General features: G+C 46.8%; 1 protein-coding gene across 1 annotated transcript in view; it reads right to left on the bottom strand.

Moving 5' to 3' along the window:
• Positions 1-6000, bottom strand: part of LOC122564537 (copine-4) — a 359527-nt gene that overhangs the window by 155518 nt on the left and 198009 nt on the right. The window lies entirely within an intron of this gene.

Genomic DNA, 6000 nt, shown 5'->3' with positions numbered 1-6000 from the left:
TGAGCTACAGGGAGAGGCTGAACAGGCTGGGGCTGTTTTCACTGGAGCGTCGGAGGCTGAGGGGTGACCTTATAGAGGTTTACAAAATTATAAGGGGCATGGATAGGGTAAATAGGCAAAGTCTGTTCCCTGGGGTCAAGGAGTCCAGAACTAGAGGGCATAGTTTTAGGGTGAGAGGGGAAAGATATAAAAGAGACCTAAGGGGCAACTGTTTCATGCAGAGGGTGGTACTTGTATGGAATGAGCTGCCAGAGGATGTGGTGAAGGCTGGTATAATTACAACATTTAAGAGGCATTTGGATAGGTATATGAATAGGAAGGATTTGGAGGGATATGGGCCGGGTGCTGGCAGTTGGGACTAGATTGGGTTGGGATATCTGGTCGGCATGGACGGGTTGGACTGAAGGGTTTGTTTCCGTGCTGTACATCTCTATGACTCTATGACATGATGAGACAAGAATTCCCAAAATGTGGGTCATAATATGTACAGCACATACCTGAGTGAGAGTAAGTGTGTGTGTGGGACTGTACCACAAAGAGAGTCTGTGTGGGACTGTACCCCAGAGAGAGTCAGTGTGTATGGGACTGTACCTCAGTGAGAGTCAGTCTGTGTGGGACTGTACCCCAGTGAGGATCAGTGTGTGTGGGACTGTACCCCAGAGAGAGTCAGTGTGTGTGGCACTGTACTTCAGTGAATGTCAGTGTGTGTGGAACTGTACCCCAGTGAGGGTCAGTGTGTCTGGGACTGTACCCCAGTGAGGATCAGTGTGTGTGGGACTGTACCCCAGAGAGAGTCAGTGTGTCTGGGACTGTACCCCAGTGAGGGTCAGTGTGTGTGGCACTGTACTTCAGTGAATGTCAGTGTGTGTGGGACTGTACCCCAGAGAGAGTCTGAGAGTGTGGGACTGTACCCCAGTGAGAGTCGGTGTGTGTATGTAGGACTGTACCCCAGTGAGAATCAGAGTGTGTGGGACTGTACCCTAGTGAGAGTCAGTGTGTGGGACAGTACCCCAGTGAGAGTCAGTGTGTGTGGGTCTGTACCCTAGTGAGAGTCAGTGTGTGTGGGTCTGTACCCTAGTGAGAGTCAGAGAGTGTGGGACAGGACTCCAGAGAGAGTCTGAGAGTGTGGGATTGTACCCTAGTGAGTGTCAGAGTGTGGGACTGTACCCCAGTGAGAGTCTGAGAGTGTGGGACTGTACCCCAGTGAGAGTCGGTGTGTGTGTTTAGGACTGTACCCCAGTGAGAGTCAGTGTGTGTGGGACCCGTACCCCAGTAACAGTCAGTGTGTGTGGGAGCTGTACCCCAGTGAGAGTCAATGTGTGTATGTGGGACTGTACCCTGGTGAGAGTCTGAGAGAGTGGGAGCTGTACCCCAGTGAGAGTCTGAGAGTGTGGGTCTGTACCCCAGTAAGTGTCAGTGTGTGTGGGGCTGTACCCCATGGAGAATCTGTGTATGTGGGACTGTACCCCAGTGAGCTTCAGAGAGTGTGGGACTGTACCCCAGAGAGAGTCAGTGTGTGTGGGACTGTACCCCAGTGAGAGTCAGTGTGCGTAGGACTGTAACCCAGTAACAGTCAGTGTGTGTGGGACTGTATCCCAATGAGGGTCAGTATGTGTGGGACTGTACCCCACTGACAGACAGTGTGTGTGGACTGTACCCCAAGGAGAGTCAGTGTGTGTTGGACTGTACACAGCGACAGGCAGTGTATGTGGGACTGCACCCCAGTGAGCCTCAGTGTGTATGTGACTGTACCCCAGTGTGAGTCAGTGTGTGTTGAACTGTACCCCAGCAAGAATCATTGTGTGGGACTGTACCCCAGTGAGGATTAGTGTGTGTGTGTGTGTCCCATACCACAGTGAGAGTCAGAGAGTGTGGGACTGTACCCCAGTGAGAGTCAGTTTATGTGGGACTGTTCCCCAGTGAGAGTCAGTGTGTGTGTGGGACTGTACCCCAGAGAGAGTCAGTGTGTGTGGGTCTGTACCCCATTTTGTAGATATTCCACAAATTCATTTTCTTTTTATCTGCTACTAACCTGATTTTCCCAGTTACTTGCATATTGAAGTCCCCCATGATTATTGTAATAGTGCCTTTCTTCCATGACTTTTCTATCTCCTAATTTAATTTTTTGCCCACATCCTGGCTACTACTAGAGGACCTGTACACAACTCCCATCAGGGTCTCTTTACCTTTGTGGTTCCTCACCTCTACCCACACAGATTCCATGCCTTCTCACTTCTTGCAATTGATTTAATTTCATTTCTTACTAACAAGGCAAATCCACCTCCTCTGCTCATTTGCCTGGTCTTTCGAAAGGACGTGGACTTTGGATATTTGATCTCTGATCCCCTGAACCCCTTGCAGCCACATCTCTGCAGTGCTCACAACATCATGGCTGCCAATTTTGTATACTGTCTGGATTTAAGTATAATACCCCATGTCCTCATTGACTGTCCCCTTCTCACTACAGTATATCTAATGTGTCCAAAATTGGATTCCTGACCATTTCCATATTCTTTATCCTATAACTTGTTCTGGAAACTTTAATAACTTCTGCTGAGCCCTCATCCCACCACCCTCCTCCAGAACTTTTCCACAATTTTCCACGCGTCTGAATTCACCCCTCCCCATTATTGAGTTAAAGCTCCTTTTCAATCAGATTCCGTGTCATGATCAAATGTCCAAGGCTTGCCAACTGCATCAAACAAGTCCTAGTGAAAGCATCCCATTGCCCTCCTTCTCTCCCTCTCACATAACCCTGCCCTCCCAATTCTGACCTTTAACCCCTCTCTTCTCCACCCGCTCCCACCAACACTGGGGTCACAACAGCATTCAGGCAGCAAAGCAGGATCGACATGGGAAGAAACTTTGGGAAACAGAATTCCTAGGAATTGTGGTGTAAAAGCTGCAATACCTGATGGGACAGCTATTCCCCAGGGTGGGGGGGAAATCGACAGTGATCCGACAGAAGGTAAGCTACAGGCTCTGCCAAGGTTGAGTTCCCTCAGCACAGTTGTGCCCATGCTTGATGTTGCCAACAGGATATTCAAAGGCAAGCCACCACTCCTGAGGACTCAGGAGTGGTGGAAATAACCCTCCGGTGACATGTCCAGGTACACTCCAGTGCCTATGTTAACGCAGACAGGTTGGTGATGATAAATGTGTCTATACTATGTTCTTGATAAGATCCACCACAGAAAAAGGTTGCCCATCACAGGTGGTGGTGGTGGTGGGGTGCGGGGACTAAACCTCACGTTTCTTTGATGCTGTATTAAAGGATATCTGACTGTTCATCTTTTTTACCACACTCCAATCCATTGGGCCTCATCAGTGTCACCTTTACTGGGTTTCTGAAGCTTTTCATACTCACTCATCAGGACAAACACAAGAATGCCAAATTCTTAACTGTCACAACATTTTATCTTACAGCAGCAAAGGGTGTTGATTGGTGGGCAAATTGACTTTGATTGGCCAATGTGTTGCTATGGAGAAAGCAAGGGGGATCTTTAGGCTCCCCAAGCTCCAGCATCATGCAAAAAAGGTGGACATGTTCCTTTTGTTTGCACAGAATGTATGTTTGTCATTTCCTGCAAGTGTAAAGGAGCTAGGCTATGATTTTTTCTGAATTACCAGAGAACCTATCATTATTGCTTTGTCCATGGCAAAACCTTGACCAATCAGTGTCGAAATGCCAACCAATTAGCAGCCTGTTCTCCAGCAGTATAAATTGTTGTAATGTTTGCCCTCATGAGGGTAAGATGAAAGATTTCAGCAGCACGTCGATTGTCTGTAACACCCAGTGACTATGTTAGTGGTCTTGAATTCGAAATGTTCTGTATCATTACATATCTTCTGAAAATTCACAGATAATCGACATCTTTTTGATCCCAATAAATGACTGAATTACAGAAGCAGAGAAAACAGATGAAACGGAAGGAGGTCATTCAGCCCGTCATATTTTGTACCACTGAGAAAGAACCTATGTTACTTTCCAAGTGTTGGCACATTGTCTTACAGGTAATGGAGCATATCCACGTGTTCCTGATGAAGGGTTTCTGCCTTAAATGTCGATTCTCCTGCTCCTCGAATGCTGCCTGACCTGCTGTGCTTTTCCAGCACCACATTCTTGACTCCATATCCAAGTGTTTGTCTATCACCCTATGTGGTGAATCCCAGATCCTCTGGGAAAAAGAATTTCTCCTCAACATTTCTCTGATACTTTTACCACTTACTTCAAAATTTGTACAGGATTATCGAATGTAGAGAAAACTCTGAAGTCTTCGATCAGTCACATTTGTATTGAATGTCTGCATTGGCTTAACAGGCTGAATGGCCTCCTCCTGGTCCTATGTTCCTGTGCTCTCTGGTTTCTGCTCTCTCTGCTAAAGGGAAACTGGTCCTCCCTGTTACTCTCTCCAGGACCATCATCAGTTTAGATACCTCTGTTAGGGTGGCACGGTGACTCAGTGGTTAGCAGTGCTGCCTCACAGCATCAGGGTCCCATTTTCAAATCCATCTTCAGGCAACTCCCAGTATCTGTGAGGGTTTCCTCTGGGTGCTCTAGTTTCCTCCCACAGTCTAAGGCTATGCAGGCAAGGTTGATTGGCCCTGCTAAATGCAGGAGCTGGGTAGGGTGCTGTTTAAAGGCTCAGTGTACATTTGATGGGCTGAATGGCCTACTTCTAAACCATAGGGATTCTATGATTAAATCTCTGTATCCCCTCCCAAAGTTTATCAAAATCATTTCCTTTTTTTTCTGAAGGTACTTTTTATTTAGAACAATGATCGAATATCTAAACATCATTAAAGAAATAATACTGACATATTACAGCAGTTTCTAGGGGTTATTATGGTGTAGGGTGGTGTCCCTCCCATAGGTCTGTACTTTGGGTCTCAGGGAATGCTCACTTTGTATCTGTTTCTCACACCGATAGAATACTAAGGCGATGGGAGCAAATGTACAAGATACTTCGACAACTTAAGTTGGAACGCCGTGAAGATTCAGATGTCTCAGCCTGATTACCTGGGCTTTAAACAAATACTCTTGAGAGAGACCGCTACTTAATCTTAATTTTCTCAACACAATCCACAACTTCCCTTGGACAAAATAATGAATGCGAGCTAAATGTCAGATCGGCTGGGTTAGCGGGATTCTCAGCTCTTACTCGAGAGGGGTGTACGTTCGAGGACCTGGGCACAAAAATCCAGTCCAAAGCACTGACACAGTACTGAGGGAGCGCTGTGTTGATGGAGATGCCATCTTTCAAATCAGATACTTTGCCGAGGCCCCTCTCAGGTGGGTGTAACAGAATGAAGAGCAGGAAGCTGATCCCAGGCACCCTGGTGAATATTTACTCCTCCATCAATATCCCAAACATATTTTGTTGGTTTTGTGGGAGATGTATCAAAATGTCTTGGAAGGATTCAGGTCATGAGATCCTGCAAGCTTCCTTGGTGCATCTAATAAGTGGCTTCACCTTCTCATACAAGACTAACCCCATCTGACGACAGGTCATTCCTAGTACAACTCACCACTCAGCAGGGTCTTGGGAGCCTGCTGTGTGCAAACTGGTTGCTACATATCCTATATTGCAACAATCAGCTGAGGTGTGGGAGACGGAGGTTAATTTAGATAAATGTGAGGTGCTGCATTTTGGAAAGGCAAATCAGGGCAGGGTCTACACACTTAATGGTAAGATCCTGGGACATGTTGCTGAACAAAGAGAGTGCAGATTCACAGTTCCTTGAAAATGAAGTCTCACGGAGACAGGGTGATGAAGAAGGTATTTGGTATGTTTGCCTTTATTGGTCAGTGCATTGAGTGTAGGAGGTGGGAGGTCATGTTGCAACTGTACAGGACATCGGTGAGGCCATGTTTGGAAGACTGCATTCAATTCTGGTCTCCCTGCTAGAGGAAGGGTGTTGTTAAACTTGAAAGCATTCAGAAAAGATGTTGCCAGGGTCGGAGGGTTGATGCCAGGGTCAAAGGGTTTGAGCTGAATA

Source organism: Chiloscyllium plagiosum, chromosome 29, assembly GCF_004010195.1.
Source record: "Chiloscyllium plagiosum isolate BGI_BamShark_2017 chromosome 29, ASM401019v2, whole genome shotgun sequence".
In the NCBI taxonomy this organism is placed as follows: Eukaryota; Metazoa; Chordata; class Chondrichthyes; order Orectolobiformes; family Hemiscylliidae; genus Chiloscyllium; species Chiloscyllium plagiosum.
This window is presented reverse-complemented; position numbering and strand designations above follow the sequence as displayed.